Source organism: Schistocerca nitens, chromosome 3, assembly GCF_023898315.1.
Source record: "Schistocerca nitens isolate TAMUIC-IGC-003100 chromosome 3, iqSchNite1.1, whole genome shotgun sequence".
Lineage (NCBI taxonomy): Eukaryota > Metazoa > Arthropoda > Insecta > Orthoptera > Acrididae > Schistocerca > Schistocerca nitens.
Window position 1 is genome coordinate 817,782,973 of NC_064616.1, and position 18,555 is coordinate 817,801,527.

Sequence of the window (18,555 nt, forward strand, 5' to 3'; positions counted from 1 at the left end):
TGGAATAGTTTGAAGTGATACATGATGAGGATCCTCAGAGACGTTTTACTGAGAATATGCAAGACATTCAAGCATAGAAAGAGTTAGGCATGAAGATCATTATCATATTGTAGGATGATTGATGTATGAGACATTCCATCTCTAAGGAATTAACATATCATGGGCAGAAAATGGAATTGTTTGAAATGGTTGGGTGAACAGAAAAGTATGACAGATTCATTGAAATCAGATCTTCATACAATGAAATTAAATCTGTAAGGGCAACAGTTAAAAGAGCAACCAGGTAGTAAGGAAAATGGCCAAGCAATAACTGATAGGTAGTCACATATTTAATAATCACTTCCTTGAAGTAGCTCAGAAGATGGCATGGACAGTTCAGTTCAAAGGATGTGGAAATATAGTATATATGTGAGAAGCATTGCCTCAAACAGAGGCAAATTACAACAACTACATGCCCTGCTGAAGAAATTTAGAATCTAACTTCCTCAATACCAAAAACTGCCATCGAGTTGATAGATCTCAAGTAGTATACTAAAATCATGTTTTTCACATACACGCAATGTTTTCGGCAATATATGCAACATAACTATCACTATATAAATATCCCAGACAAACTGAAGTAAGTTTGTGTCAGACTCCTTTATAAGAAAGATACACCATTGCACCATTAATAATTACTGACAATCTCACTACTTACCTCCCCCCCCCCCAAAAAAAGAATGTACTGGAAAAAATTATTGGAAATACGGAAGCGTCCGATCCCACCCGTCTGCTTTGACCCATGACGTCACAAATATGGCGGAAACAAAAACAAACACACACACACTTTCCACAAGAAGCTCAATGACACTAACGGGACAAGCGCGGGAAATGGGGTGTTTTGGGTGGGGGGCAAACTAAATATAAACAAATTTAGACGCCTTGCGTACCTACAACGTGTAAGTGAAGACAGCCATGCATGAATACCCACCCACCTCCCCAGGGGTCGTAACCCCTGCAACCCATAGAAGATAAGGATGCTTCAGTAGCTGATTAGTGTTTTTTGTCTTTAAAAAAAAAAAAACCTCACGGGATAGAACGAACAGATCAGAAAGATAAATATAATAAACTAAAACAGAAATTGGAGGAAACAGATAATTAAAATAAGTAACAAGTGTTTTTAAATTTTAAAAAAATCTCACGAGATAGAACGAACAGATCAGAAAAGTAAATAAAATAAGATAAAACAGAACTGGAGACAGCCACACTCAAACCAAACTCCGCGCCGTCATGACGTCACACACGACAACACCCTTACGTCACGGGTCAACGCCGACGCGTGGGATCGGACGCTTCTGTCGACCCAAATTATTTATACAGAAACCATAACATACCTCTCTCAAAATAAGATTCTTAGGCAGTCTATTTGGATTTCAAAAGGATCTGTACACAGATCATACTATTTTTCAATTCACAAATAAGGTTACACAAAATTTTAATGACAAAATATTGGCAACCGGTATCTTATGTGACTTGTCAAAAACCTTTGATTGTGTAGTTAACAGTATTATCCTAAAGAAGTTCAAATATTATGGCATCGGAGACCATGCTGGTAACTGGTGTTCTCTCTATATAGCTCAAAGGGCACAAAGTTTTGCATTAAGAAACTCGGGGAGCATATATCATGAAACATCTTTGGACTGGGGAATAATCATTAGATATGTACCACAAGGAGAAATAATAACTGGTACTCCGCAAATGGACTCTCCGAATTTAGATAAAACACGATATATGCAATTTAACACACTACAACACCTGACAAAGCCATTAGAACTAATACATGAATGTAAATCAATGAATGAAACAGAAAATTCGAAATTCTTAAGTGTTTGTATTTATGAGAACCTGGAGTGGAAGTCACATGTCTTCTTGAATGTCTACATTCTGCAACTTTTGCATTATGGATATCAGATTTTTTGAGATGAGAATATAAAAAAGTTTACTTTTCCTATGTTCATTCATGAATGTCTTATGGTATCATATTCTGGGATAACTCAGCGTACCAGAAAAATTGTTGTTCCACAGAAGCATGTACTAAGGATAGTTTGTTGTGTTCACTCTAAAACCTCTTGCAGACAGTGCGCATTTTAAACTATTTGGCATACTGACAACTGCCTCACATACACTCCGCTGCAGAGTGAAAATCTCATTCTGGACACATGAAGATTGTTCACGACTATCAGTCACAATTTGAAAACGCCAACATTTATAAATATAGTACTAGAAGGACAAACAATTTACACTATCCATTGCTCAACCTTGGTGTGGCACAGAAAGACGAGAGATATTCAGCCATGAAAGTATTTTAGCAATGATTCAGTGTTATAAATAATTTAATGGATGATAAAAATCAACTCCAGAAAACACACACACACACACACACACACACACACACACACACACACACACACACACACACAGGGGGGGTCCAGCAAAATGCCACCTTTTCCACTGAAAATAATTACAGTAATTGTAAAACATGCTGATTCAAGACGTGCTACATGCTGCCACAGGATGGTAGGTCCGCATCTGTTCAGGACCGAGAAAATTGGATAATTTTTCTTATTTCATCGATCTCACTTCCATCAATATACACTTTTTGCTGCAGTGATTACCTGTTTCGGGCTGAAATGCCCATTCGCAAAACACATCTAAAATTAGAAAGTAAACGTCTTACAATAATGTTTACAAATTGTATGCCTGTCCATATTACAGGTACCTATATGGTTTTAAAAATTACTTGTTATTAACTGTAAGTAGCCATATACCGTATTTACTCGAATCTAAGCCGCACCTGAAAAATGAGACTCGAAATAAAGGGAAAAAAAATTCCCGAATTTAAGCCGCACCTGAAACTTGAGACTCGAAATTCAAGGGGAGAGAAAAGTTTTAGGCCGCACCTCCAAATCGAAACAAAGTTGGTCCATTGTAATATGAGACACAATTTAAGTCGAATGAATGACGATACAGCTACAGTAGTTTGGTTCGAGTCGTAAGCTTAGCAGTTAAGCTTTACCAGGTAGTGCTATGCGTCAGGCGCTCCGTCCATATTGATACGGGTACCTTTCCTTTTTCACGTGCTTCGTCTGGTTTGAATCGATTGTTTATTTTGCTTTGATCTGATAAGTGCTGTTTTCTTTGTTAAGGGTGTTTACGTCACTCTAAGCTGAAAAAGCATTACTGTACTGTGTCATGCATTGTTTGTCGCATTCTGATAGTGCGTGTTTACGGCCTGTGCCGCTCGCGGCATGGCTTGCTTTTGTGCGCGCTACCGCCGCTTACCAAAAAAAAAATCGTCTCATTAGCGAAACAATGGCAAGAGACTGCTATTTGTTGTTACTTACACCGCTGCTTTCTTTGATAATGATCAACAAGAACCAAATAATATACTTCGTATGATAGAACATGTTCTGAACGAGAGTTGGGCGAAAATGTTTCTCCGTTTGAAAATCTTTGCGGCCGCTTCTTTAGTACATCAAATTCTGCACAGAAATTAGAGTCATCTTAGATTTAAAAATCTAGTCAGTTGCCTTGCTTCATTTCTGACTGTATCACTATTAGGCACAAGAATAATACGAATATAAACATGACACGATACGTATATTCTTCCGCGTTTGCTGTTGTCTCTCTCTAGTTTCGTAGTTTATTAGGCAGACATGATTTAAATGAGATAGCAGCAAACATGAAAGAATACATGGCAAAATGTTTATATTCTTATTATTCTTATGGTGAAGAGAATACTGCATGTGATTGACATTTCATCAGGTTCCTATTAGCAACCATCTCTTCTCACAGGTAGGAAAAAATTCAGAACGTAGAGTTGGCCATATTGACAAACATTCCAAACAGTTTTGCCAGTCGGATTTTCATAGTACATTGAAGTTCTGGTACATTCGAAGATGAACAATACGGAATTTGTATTTACTTCGTTGGATAATGTATGAAAATGTTGTGGTCGAAACTCGGGGCGGAGAAAAAAAGCTCGTCTTCAACCTTTTTTTTTTAATTTATTTACTGACGTAGAGGTTTTGGCGCCAGTATTTATCATTGTGCCTTCAAAGCATGCCTGTGTAGCGCTACATATATTCGACGGCAGAAGTTAGTTGTGGCGGCACCTATCAACATTTTTCAGAACTTCCGCTTGCTTTGCACTCGATTCTAAGCCGCAGGCGGTTTTTTGGATTACAAAAACCGGAAAAAAAGTGCGGCTTAGATTCGAGTAAATACGGTAGTACCAAAAGGCACTAATAGCTTCCGTGCAAAAAAGTCAAACTGTGGGCAACATGTACTCACATCGGTTTTTGCCTGTGTGTCTACTGTCGTACCTCACTGACAACCAAACTGACAAATATTACTTTCAGTAGTAACAGGCCACCTTGATAGGTGTCGCCCTCATACGTATGACCACCTTTTTTAGTTTTCTATGGTGCTGCGACACCCATTGTCATTTATTGATAACATTCTTAAAAATTAGAAAGGTATCTATTTTATATTGCAGGAAATGTAAACAATTTTGTTTTACAAATTAACACAGCATCCAAATTAAACACACAAAGCCAGGAGGTAATGACACAATGTGCCCTCCTGTAGACAACACACCATTTTTATTGCAAGATATAGCACTAAGAATTACTGGTTTCCATTGGGAGTATATATATATATGTACTCCGCTAGCCACGAAGCGGTATGTGGCGGAGGGCACAATTCGCGCAAAGTCATATTCCCCCCTATTCCCCCCCCCCCCCCCATGTTCCACTCGCAGATTGTGCGAGGGAAAAACAACTGAATGCCTCAGCATGAGCTCTAATTCCCCTTATCTTGGAATGATGATCACTGCACGATTTGAAAGTTTGTGGTAATAGTATATGCTCTACATTCTCAGTGAAGATCAGATTTCGAAATTTAGTGAGCAGCCCCTTTCGTTTAGCACGCTGTCTATCTGCAAGTATGTCCCACTTCAAACTTCGTACGATATTTGTAACATTCTCATGATGGCTAAATATACCAGTCACAAACCTTGCCGCTCTTCACTGGACCTTCTCAATCTCTTTAATCAGACCCAACTGGTACTGGTCCTATACAGACGAACAATACTCTAAGATTGGATGAATGAACTTGTTGTAAGCTATTTCCTTTATTGAAGGACTGCATTGCTTCAGGATTCTACCAATAAGCCGCAATCTAGAGTTTGCCTTACCCATTACTCGTGTAATCATTTCGAATAGTCACACCCAGATACTTGAAGGATGTTACTGCCTCCAAAGACTGGGCATTTATTTTGTACTCTTACATTAATGGGGAGTCAATGCCAGAAATAAAGTAAAAGACATAAAACAGTTACATCTATTTCTCCCTACATCATTAGTGTAATCTTCAGTGAAAAACTCAGTTACACAATAAAATAAACATTACAAAGCAACATACTGAACATCATCTGATGCAATCATCACCTATGGCATGACGGCCGCATTCAAAGGCAAAATCCTATTTCTACATTAATCATACATGTGTAAAATGGTATGTAAATGAATTTATATGGAAAGTTCCAGTAATACACCATTATATACAACCACATCACAGAAGAGCCTCTCACAAATAAGATGTGCCATCACCACGTGTGCAGATAACTGGTCATACACATTCGAGTAAGTATCACGCAATTGTGCATGCACGCAACCTACACAAGCTAGTAATATAACAAATGCCTTTCACTCTGAAAGGGAATAACCATAAATTATGTTGGAGGCTCCTTTATTTTCTAAAACAAAATTGTTAACATTTCCTGTAACATAAAATTGATACCTTCTACTTTTCAAAATGTTATCAATAAATGACAATGGATGCAGCAGCACCATAGAAAACTAATGGGTGGCCATATGCACATGCACATATGTATGGAGGCAGCATGTACCAAAGTGGCCCATTGGCTACTGGAAATAATATTTGGTTACATCCAGTCAGGTGCAACATGAGACACAGATTAATATCAGTGAGTGTACTCCTTGACCACAGTCTGACTTTTTGTACAGAAGCTATTCATGCCTTTTGGCACCGCACTGTATAACTAGTTACAGTTAATAACAAGGTATGTCTATAAGCACGTAACTACCCATAATATGGAAATGCACGTAAACATTATTGTACAGTGTGTATTTTGTAATTTGAAGTGTGTGGGTTGAGTCAGCCAAAAACCAGTAACCACTGCAACAAAAAATGGATCTTGATGTAACAGACTTATGAAATAAAAAAAATAGTTCAATTTCCTAAATGTAAAACTGACTTGTTCTATATCATACAGAGATGTCACAACTGTGAGCCACAAAAAATGCAAGTAACGAAGGTCATGCAGGCACTGGGCTTTTCATGTGTTACAGTGTCAAGGGTGTACAGCAATAAACCAACACCACCGGAGTCAACTGCCATGGGCAACAAGGCACGTGCTATTTCTTTTGTATAGAGACTGCAAATATATGCCGGTGCATGCTGCTGCCGGTCGCATGTGACAGTCTAGAAAGGCTCGCTTTTGTGGCAGTTGGAAATACTGAGACACCAAACTGGCCTATGTTTCTGCTTCTGACTCTCTCCAAACCAATTTATAGTCAGAAAAATATATCTGTCACTTGTTAATGCAACACTCCCTGTGTTTGCTTTGTGCCAGCTGTAATTCACACTGTAATGGACAAATAGCCTCCTCATTCCTACACTAACATGAAAAATCAATATTAATGTTCTACATGTAGTACATGCTACAGACAGATGTTTTAGAATGAATCTACTGGCTGGTGTATCAGTCTCCCAGTATGTACTGCTAACTCTTCCCTTTCTCATGTGCACAAGGCACAGTTTACACCCAATACAGACTAATAAAAATTTGTTCCTCTTATTAATCAAAGAACTATAGGTGGGACTAGAGTCACCCAATAGACTGATGCCCTTTACGGTAGGAAAGAGACGCTGCTTCTTCTTCTTGTTCTTGTTCTTGTTGTGGAAACAGTTAAGTCTGAAATGCAAGAGGTTCTACCTCAACATAATCCTCCGCAAGCCACCGTATGATGCATGACAGAGTACTCTGTTTCTCGACTACCCATTCCTTTTCCAGTTCCATTCGCAAATGGAGCAAAGGAAAAGTAACTATCTATACACCTCTGCATGAGCCTGAATTTCTCTCCTCTCATCTTCATGTTCCTCATGCAAAACGTATGTTGGCGGTTGTAGAATCATTTTGCAGTCAGCTGCAACTGCCTGTTCTCTAAGGGAACCTTTACTCATTCAGTTCACCTACAGCAATGGATATCCCAACAAGAAAACTGAAGCAGCAGCAGCAGCAGCAGCAGCACAGTGCTAAGTTGTTTTCAACTATGCATAATTAACTGATGGATTCGCAGTGAAAGTTATTACTAAACTATCACCATGTTTAGATGTCTTGACCTTAGTACCCAAAGATTTTATAGTAGAAATTTAGAGGACATAAAAACTCACAAATTATGTCTGTGGAAGGAAGTTATGGTACACAAATGGCAGATTATAAATGTAATGTATGCCTACAGGAACATTCAACATTATTTGAGAGCTCCATTCCACAAAGACACACACAATTCAATCACATTAGTGGCAGCCAGTTGGCAATGATCACAAAATGTGTCAGTGTCACGAAGAAGAAAGTGGAGTGTGTGTCAAAACTGTAACAGCAACACGAGGGACACTTTAAAGTTCTAAGAAATGTCATTTTAGCTATGCAAACAGGATTTTTAATTTTCAGAATAAAAGCAAAGCAATGTAGGAAACAGTCTGCCGTCATATCTCTGCAAAAAGTAACTGAAGGTGTTAGTGAAATTACAGGCACTTATGAATCTCTGATTAATCATTTCTTGTGATTCACTGTCACACATAATCACAATTTATCAAACAATCACCATGCAGAACAAACTGGTAACAGAACCACAGATCAGTCTTTCAGTGACATGTAGTGTATAAATTGAACTAACTTTATGGTAAAGTCTCAACTGCATATGTTCAGACGCTATGTAAGATACTAAAGGCTTTTTCCACAACACTGTTTTGTTGCTCATGCAGTACGTGGCCAAGGAGGAAACTGCTCTCACCGACACAAGAATTATATTACTACAGTGAAATTGTGTGGTTTTTATATTGGTATATGTTGCACAATAACTGAAGTGAACTGTCAATTTTATGTGCACAATAGTTTTGTTTGCACTGATTCTGAAAATAGTTTCTCTGTACGAGTTGGATTCTAATCAATATTAATGAACAGTGTGGCACTACAAACAATAGCCAATGCCATAGGCATATTAGTAGGGAGTATTAATAGTTACGTGGTGAAATGTGGTTTACTAGTCTCAATGTACGTAAACTGAATCATCATAGCCAGGTACAAGAGACACTTCAAAATTGTGGTAAAATTTCACCATAAACATTAAACAGCTGATGTTAACACACAGAATAATAATAATTTCACACACACACACACACACACACACACACACACACACACACACACACACACACACACACACACACACACAATGAGGAATCTAACAATGACCCCTTGCTCAAATCATCATTTCACCCTCTATGAATTCTTTTACTGAATAGTAGCATCTCCTGCAGAATCTACTGTAGTCTTGTTTTTAGAATCTGTGGCTTTATATTAAACATGTTTTGCCCAATAATTTGTTCCCATATATAATGTCATCCCCATGTATTGTGGAGTCTGCATATCATTGGTGTTGGGGTAACAAAATTATTTTTATTCCTCGTGTTGTCTGTAGGTTAAAATGATTCTTGTCAAATAGCTTTGTTTGCCATGTAGAAAGATTATAATTTCATAAATTTACACAGGTATCAAATAATTTTCTTCTGCAGTTCCAGTATTCGAGATCCATTTTTGAACTTCAGCAGAAAATTATACCATACGTAGAGACAAATTTTGTGTGTGCCCATGTCAGTAGAATTTGCTAGTATTTGCACTGCAAATGCAAAACTGCTCAGTTTGTTTGACAGAAAGTCAGTATGTGTATTCCAGTCACAGGATTTTGATCATGTCAACTTCTTTCATAAGTTGATATGTTTTATTTTAAGCTCCACACATTTCAACTGTTTGGTTTTGAAATACACCAGACATGTTTTCACAATATTGAGTTTCAACCCATTTAAGTGGAACCAGTTTCCTAGGGTAGCCACTGTGCTCACAATGGAACTCAGAATTTTTTTTCTGCATAGTCATATTCAATTAAAACAGAAATATCATCTGCAAACATACACCATGAATTTATATTTAGGTTAACTTATTACATAGAATAGAAACAGGATTGGTCAAAAAATGGAACCTTGTGCTACTGTACTCCATTTAGAGTAACAGTTCACTGCATTTGAAGTGATAGTTACTTCTATCTACATCTATATCATACTGTGCAAGCCACCTAATGATGTGCGGTGGAGGGTACTTTCGGCACCACTATCCGATCCCTCCAACCCTGTTCCAGTCGTGAATAGTGTGTGGGAAGAATGATTGTCAATAAGCCTCTGTATTGTCTGTAATTTCTCGAATTTTCTCCTCGTGGTCAATACGCGAGATGTATGTGGGGGACGTAATGTCTGACTACTCCATTTCAGACCATTGCTCTTCATCCCATATTTATCTAATTTGTAGATAAGAAAGGCATGGTTCATGGAGTCAAATGCTATCTTAAGATCACGTAATATATCTGCAACTTTGTTCTCCTGATCTAGTTATATGCATATATTTTCAATGAAGTTATTATTCACTGCATCTGGAGTGTTTTTTCCTGGTTGGAATCCAAATTGGTTACTTATGCCGTGTTTACAATAAAATATTTAATCTAGCTCCCAGGTACTTTAACACTTTCAGCAGGACTGGAAGAATAGAAATAGGAACATCGTCTCCTATGTCTTCTCTCAAGCCTTTCTTGAACAAAGATCTATCCTCGGTACACTTCAACGCATCAGGAAAGCATTCTTATTCAGAAGATTGGTTGATCATTTTAGTTAGTGGAGATGCTATTATTTCATATACTGTTTAATCACTTTAGTGGTTATCCCATCCCACCCACTGGAGCTTTTGTTTTTAATGATAATATTACCTTTCCACACCCTTTATTGTGAATCTTAAAATCTGTGAGATACTCAGCTTTCTGGAGTCCAAATGGGTGTACTTTACGGGATATTCTGCTATGTCAATGTCTGACTGCCACATTTATGAAGAATTTATTAATTTTTGGTAATTCAGTGAATAATCCGGGGTGTGCAGATTCCTAAAGCTAGACAAAATTTATTAACATATTCAAACACATAATTTGTTAAAATATTATCTATACAAGTTACTGACTGTGCATTTACTCTAGTGGGTAGCATGAAGTTTACTTTGAAGCCAAAGTTTTTTATTAAGTCACTGAATTTTGACACACAACTGCTGCCAACTGATATTAATACTGAAGTCACTATCGGATAATCCTTTTTTTCCCCCTTTTTTCTTAGAGATTTCAAAGCAGGCATTTAAATTTGACCAAAAAATCTTCTAAGTCATTTCTTATTTGATATTTTATATCAGAAGGGGTAACTATGCAAGAGCCTCCATGTGATTTCTCATGTCTACAAAAAACATTGGCTACCTCGAAATTTTCGATTTTATTAAGAATTTTAATCTTGTCAAACATTAGCCAGTGTTCATTGGGGGCAGATAACTGATATTTACACTTTAAAAACAATTTTTAATTCATCAACTTCATGACTTTTGTTTGGAAAGTCAATACTCAGGCCATTTATATTCACCTGCATTAAGTAGGGAACCCCTTTCTTATTTATGGTTTACAGCATAATCTTTCTTGGGCACCGTTTAGGTCTCGCCATTTTTGCTACCAAACACTGTTTCTAATCCCCATTATTTCTCAATTTCCCCCTATTTTTCAGAATTTTACATGTACCAATGAACATTTTACTAAGAATTTTGGATCCTAGCCTATTTGAAAGGAAACTGTCTTTAACTGAACATTTATTGCTTAAGAATTTATTTGGATTTATAAATATAGTCTTAGATCATCACACTTTCATTTAAATCATGTTGATTCACTCCATATATTGACCACCGACAGATCTATGTTGTGTGTCACCATATTAACAATCATCCAATTTATCAATGTTGGTGGTTAATATATTGTGCAAACAACTGAATGATGACAAGCAAGTGGACTCCATACAAAAATGCACCCTCAGATAGTGGGAAACAGAACATTGAAACATGCACCAAGAAGGTAGCAGAACACTATTATACACTTTCATCTTAGACCAGGTAGTTCCTTTGTGTACCTACTGAATGGACACAGAATGAAATAATAATAATAATAATAATAATAATGGCATACTGCTATCACTTACAGACCAATGAAACACGAGTCAAGAAAGTAGTCTTATCATTCATATATTTCACCCTTGAATGAAATAACAGTCCCCAAACAAAGAAATTATGTAGAACTAGATTTCACTAATTACAATGCCATCTAGCACTACACTAAAGAAAAAACTGCCTACCACAATAATATTTATCTGTATATTTTAGTATTTCATTATGAATCTTGTCTATGGTGCCTTTGTCCCATGTCACATTCAATGTTACTGAGTGTTTTTCAGCTTGGTGGGAACTGGGAATAATGGAAGGAGTGTGTGAGGAGGAGCTACCAAAGTAGCTATAATTTACCAAAAGAGTGATGACTAATGTTTGTATTATCATCACATCTATTTTGGTACTTTACAGATTGCAATGTTTTTCACTAGGCTACTACAATGGAACAATAGTTACATACATTCAGAAAACAAAAGTAAAGCTACAGCAAGATAACGTGTGAAAACGCACACCTCTGTTATTAAAGTATTTTTAAAATTTGAACATAGCTTGATAAAGCAACTTAAATATTGCATACTGTCTGTATTGCCTATAACCAAAACAGAGGGAAATGGAAATGTCCACGAGCAAATAATAAATAGTTCCTTCCACCCATGTGCTACGTGTGTGGTAGTACACGAAGATATCACATACGCAATATTGTGAATTCAATCAACAAATCATCATCATTACCCACAGTTTCATCTGTAATTTAGCGAAAGACATGCACTTATGAAACTCAGAACAATTATGTCACCAAATTAACTTACACCATTCATTAAAAATGATGTGATGATTAAATGTAATTCCTTAATACCGGTACTCATACGTCACTGGGAAACCAAATTTTAATAAGCAGCATTAAAGTTTGTTAGCATGTAGGCCCTATATACTGCACAAAATACTTTATCCTTAGATCCCGCAGTTCATCCTGTTTCATACTGAAAGAATTGAGTGGTACTAGTCAACGTATCAGCCCTATACATGGTAAACAGAATACAGTTGAAAATAACAAAAAGAATATTTCACTTTGGAACTTCATTGCTAAACCAAATGTCTCATTTGCAGGCAATGCTCTTACTGGCACAGCTATACAGGTAGGCCTCATTCCTTTTATTCAGCAGTGCATCCCTCACCACCTCTAAAAGTCTCTCTGATGTGTCTACATACTAGTGCCTTGGGGAGAAAGGGTATGCAAAATCTGAGTGATGATTTTTTAGTGCTACCACCAAAGGAATGATAACACAGACTTTATTATAGGAAAAACAGGTAGCAGTCTTAGGCTTATTGGTAGGATACTGGGGAAATGCTACGAGTCTAGGTCTATAAGGGCGATCGCTTAGAAAATAATTGTGCAAACCATGTATGGGGTCCATAAATACTTTTAGAAGATATTTAACATATGCAGAAAAAGGGTGGTACCAATCATCACAGGATTGTTTCAGCCAAGGGAGAGCTCATCGAGATGATGAAAAACATCAAGTGACAAATGCTTGAAGATAGGGAGGGAGATGGGAGGAAGGGGGGGGGGGACAGGGCAGGCTGAAACAACAATGTGGGCCATAAGGTGTGCCTGGATACCTTCACCAAGAAGAGCATTGCCACTGACACACATCACATGTAGTCCTTATGTTTCACAAAGTTTTAGGAAAAAATGTTTGGGTATAAATATAGCCGAACACTTAAAAATAATGCAACTTCTGAAACAATTACATTCAGGTTATAAATGAAAAAGCACAGACTTTTGAAGTTCTTCATTATTAATTTATTTCATTAACCAGATTTCAGCTTACATTAGACCTTTTATATTTACACAAGGCTAATCAATTGCTGTTTTAATGGCTAACATTTCCAAGCAACATCACTCAGGTGACATGAATGTGGCTATCAAAATGTGGTAAACTTTTTCTTTTAACCTGCGAACTTTTCACTTCTGCTGCCTCTCCTTTATGTAAGTTTCCTTATGTTGTCTTTGATTCCAAATTACAAGTATCATTGACTGGATTAAGACAGATTTTTGTGCTCCAATATGGTAGCAAAAATGTACATTAGGCAATTAAATCTATGTATGCAAACATTTATGAGTACATAATTCTGGCGTGGATCAATGGCTGAAAACAACACATGACAGTTTTAATTTCCATTCAAGGGCTGGAACAAAGAATCTTTTCAACAATTCCACAATCAATGCCCACCTCTACAATGACAATCACGTTTCTTCAAAATATTTACAGTTTTTAATACTAACAACAGCCTTACAGTACCTTTATTTTCTAATTAACTTTTTCCCAGAAATCTCTTCTCACTTGCAACAAGTAGTGTTATTTTCTCCAATACAATGTCACTGGACGGGTACACGAAGCGAGTCAACTCACACATTCACGAACTGCCAGCATGTAGCCATAAATACTGATTGCTGTAAGTGTCCAAGTGTTATACAAATGACATGTTCCACATAATACTGTTCATTTCTAGAACATGTCATTTCTAAGCAATATTACAAATTTTTCCTTAAAGAAAACTGAGACGTTACATTAGTTATTCACGTATTTGCAAATAAAACTTGAAACAAACTGAATAGAGCTACACACAGCTGACCAGGCACAAAATTTTATGCCTAACTGACAAAATGGCATTCACATAAACCAATGCTTTTGAAGCACAATCACAGTCCAACAGTACGGACTAATTGTGGGGAACAGTACATAGAGCCAATGTTGACATCCTGAGGAATTTTACGGTTCATAAAACAAACACCTCATGCTTAACATAAAATCAGCACCAAGATAACTGAAGACATCATACGCACTCTAGATGCAGGAAGATGTAAAAACTAAATACTTCGAAGGCTTTTGTTTTTAAATACAGATGATAAAAAGCAACAGGCAATGCAAATCACTTGCATAGGTTCAGCTATTTTTTGTAATGTTTTCAAGTACTGAATTTGGTTCTACTATTACTGAGAAGTGTATCCATCTTTAAACTATTTCTATAATTTATGTATGTGTTATTTAAATCGAGAACAATGGTTCACATAAACGAGAGGAAAAAAAGTTCAGACTTTGCAGTAATTCATGTGTACCGTCTTACAACGAATACAATGGGATTAAACATCATTTCTTTTAGCTGTTCTATAAAATATTACATATCCAACACTTAGGAACCAGAAACTGCAGATGACATTTCACTTACACATGTAAGTCATAGAATTTTTTAAATCACTCTTGGCAAGCCACATAAAAATGCGCTGAATACTCTAATTGAAAGAAGAATCTAGGATTGGACAGGCGAGGATTAGAGCCTACTGCACTTGCCATAATGTATGAAGCACCTCCATTTGTACTGCAAACCTGGAAGAAATAGGCTACTCCATAACCCCTGTTCTCAATAGGTTAGTAATCTCAACAGCAAACTTAAGCCGGTATGGCATAACCCGTGTGGGACCGATTCACTTTTTCGCCTAGTGCGTAACCCTACAACATTTACATCCTGTTAAGGTACTATTGATTACTGTGTTCGTAATTAACACTACCTTTCGTCGCGCTATTAACGCCAAACAATAGGGGGCAAATTATCTACGTTTTACGCATGCAGAAAGATTTTTGATTTAAACAAACATAAGGTCACATGCAGGAACGATGTAAATTATGATCATGGTAAACTTCAAATATTATACTTACTATCACTTGGAAAACGCACGACACCTCCTCACGTCAGCTTCATTTCGGTCTTTGTAATTACATTCTTCTGCAGTTTCCCATTTCGCCGGCGGCGATTTAGGAGCCGTTCACTGATGCACAACACCAGGCGCGTTCCAGACAAACATTGTCGTAAATCTTTTAACTCTTTGGTTTCTCCTTTTAATATTAAAACGTTCAAATATTTACGATAAATGCAGCACTTTTCGAAATAGCGCACACCGAGTACTTTGTCAGCAGAACGTTTCTTACGTTCTCTTTTGTGCGTGTATATATACACACACACAAAGTGACAGAAAAAAAGGTGCGACTGGCTTATCGGCTATTCGTAACCGTCGTCGAAGTACGAATTACCGTTTTCAGAGTTCCTTTTCACTATTACTTCACATGTACGATTCCGTACTAAGCAAACAAAAAACTTTGGCAGCTCTCTTTGTATGCTCTACGAACACATACGGATAAGCCCTGTGTTCGTTCTATAAAATGTGCAAGTTAAGCGTTTTTTTATTTGCTACAATACACTTCCACTGAAAACGCTGCTCCTGTTATCACACGAAGCGCTACAGGTTCATAGGTAAACTTGTCGAATGCTACAAGCGTCCACGATCTTATGCCGGTAGCAGAAGATATTTTGTATGTTTTGTCATCGACAAGCTCTTGTCACTGCCACTTGTTTAAAGTAGTATCACTCCAAGCAATGTGAAATATATGTTCAATAATGAACAAAGAAAATCATCCGACCCGAAAACCTCCGATGAGGTTACAGTAAAGAAATTAGATTGTCACAATCGCCTGGAAAGCTCCAACTGGTAACTATCGCGCCAATACACTTTTACTGCCTCGATCAGAGATAATTTCTCCATGTTCTGAGACAGCAGATATTTCTCTCATGTGAAGCTCTTTGCACAGTCTGCTTTATCAAATCAAGAAATTTTTCGATTATAACTATGCAGAAACATGAAAATGTGCTGTTAAATTCACATATTTATGTTAAAAATTTTCATTTTGATTTTTTTGGGATTCAAGGCTTCGACTGGCGATTTTCTTTTGAGATGATCATATTTACGAGAATAACGGTCCGTCTAGCTCAACATCTCGGATCGTTTATATTTCAGCAGTGCTTTAAATTTTAAGAAACTGTTTTCCATTATAGTAGGAAGAACATCTGTAAAAATACCTCCATAAAAGCCACGTACTCTTCAGCTTTCCAGTCATTAACATTGTGCGAGATATAGATAAGAACAAAGACTGTTTTCTTGACTCCACTTGGGAAGTCAGTACCCACAATTTCAAGATAACTCTGTGTTGTTCGTGTGATGGGGAACGATGCTAAAAGATATATTAAGTTTTTCAAGTTTCGTCAACAAAGAGTTAAGGACAGATTACGGAATGACGAGGAAGAAAATCTGACATGTACTATTAACAGGAACTGAAGGGACTGTGTGCCATCCATGATTTAGGGACAGTATGGAAATCCCAAATCTCGGTAGATGGACACAAATTTAAACCCTCAGTCCTCTCGATGCAAGTTCAGTATCTAACTCAACAACATTACTTAAATCGTTAAAAGAATTGACAGCGATCCTATATATTGGCACATTAAACAGTGTCCAGGTTAAGATAACTTCATGCCAATGTATTTATATTTTTATTAGTACCGTAATTCGTGCTTTGGTACATAATATGCGCATACGACATAGGACATTAGCACAGGGAATTAAGAAATTGGGCCCAAGAACTGACCCTTGATGGAGTCCACATCTCTTTTTTTTTCTTCATTTCTCTGAAAATTAGAAACTTTTATGAGTTTCTGCATTTTTCTATTTTCTGTCAATGATTTATTGACCACTATTCAGATAAGAAACTGAATATCATCATCAATTACGTCAAAAGTGTTTGTATATATTTTGAGCCACTATAATCGACTTAATCTGATGTCTGCTTTCAGAAAAATAAATTTGATGCTAGAATGAGTGCGTGTATTTTGTGCAGAATCGCACTCTGGTGTGGGTCTTATTGCTTCTGTTAACAGGTCCGATTACACAGTCCATGGCGTTTATTCACACTGGTGGCAGCAACACTTCCAGATAACAGAGAAACACACTTTTCAGGGCATATTTTGCAAAAATAAAATGGTTTCTGCACATCTGAGTAGAGTTGCGTCCTGTCAGCTCTAAATTCGTCAGAGCACACTGTCAGATATCCTTATTGCATCAGATTATTTGAGGAGTGGAAGCAAGAATAATGAACTACTGTTTTCCATCGATAAATCAAATTTGTCTAATTCAGTCGACAATTGATGAAAACTGTGAAGCATTGGTAGAAGTATTTTAAATATTCCCATTTTTACGTTTCGTGTCATTCTCTAGCTGTTTCTGTTTGTTAATGATAATCTTAAGAATTGATAAATTTGCACCAGAATAGAACTGCTGTAGAGAGATATGAACAAGCAAAAAGTTTCTGTAACTCTGAGCATTTGCCCTAAACTTAAAAATATCGACAGTAATAAAATTTTCCCAAATCGTTATAAAGAAGCATGTGCTATATAATTAGAATTTCATAACAAATAAATGATAATAACTGATATTTTACTATGTTCATGAAGCATTTTGAAGGTCTACTGGATTGTTTAACTGTTGTAAAGGAAGACAATTGTGGTCACTAGTAATGGCAGTATAGATTCTTTTGAAATCTCCTCTAGTAAACATTTATTGCAATCTGTAACATTGTCATTCAATTTAAATCATACAGTTAACTCTGCAAGTAAGGTAGCTTAATTTTCTCTAATTTGCTATTCATAATGTTTATATAGACAAAATATGGAATACTGCAGGGCTCAATCTTAGGTTCATTACTCTTCTTGATTTATGTGGATAACCGTTGAATATTTGAGTCCCCCCAAAAAATAACCTATTTGCCAATGACTCCAGCATATTGCTTATTGGATCCAGCCCTGAAACCTTGCAGTGCACTGCAGACAGTTCTATGACAATAATTTCTAAGTTGCTCACAAAAAACAAATTCATTGTAAATACTGAAGAAAAACTGCCTGTGTCAACTTTCATTTATTTCCTCCATCTAATCAAATTTCTATTGAAGTACAACAAAAAGGGTGATAAATTCTCATCCAAATGCCATCCTCACCAGCATGTGATGCACCGTGCTATAAACTGATGAGGCTCTGGCGACCGAGTGACTGCTGGGATAATGAGTCCCCCTCTTCCATGCCTACGGCCTCTACCAGACTGATCAAAATGTTGATGACAATGGAATGATTAATGGAATGCTTGGTTTGCGAATGGGAACTTGAAATATTTGATCAGTCATGACAGGAGGAATGAAGCAATTGGTCACAGTACTAGGCAATTATAAGTGCCTCGTAGCAGCTATACAAGAAACAAG

The 18,555-nt window shown here is 36.9% G+C and overlaps 1 protein-coding gene across 1 annotated transcript in view; it reads right to left on the reverse strand.

Moving 5' to 3' along the window:
* Positions 1-15,146, reverse strand: part of LOC126248840 (uncharacterized) — a 413,487-nt gene extending 398,341 nt beyond the window's left edge. Inside the window, exon 1 of the mRNA XM_049950258.1 lies at positions 15,136-15,146. The gene's annotated coding sequence lies outside the window, so the exon portion shown is untranslated. The remainder of the gene's footprint in view (positions 1-15,135) is intronic.
* Positions 15,147-18,555: the final 3,409 nt, after the last annotated feature.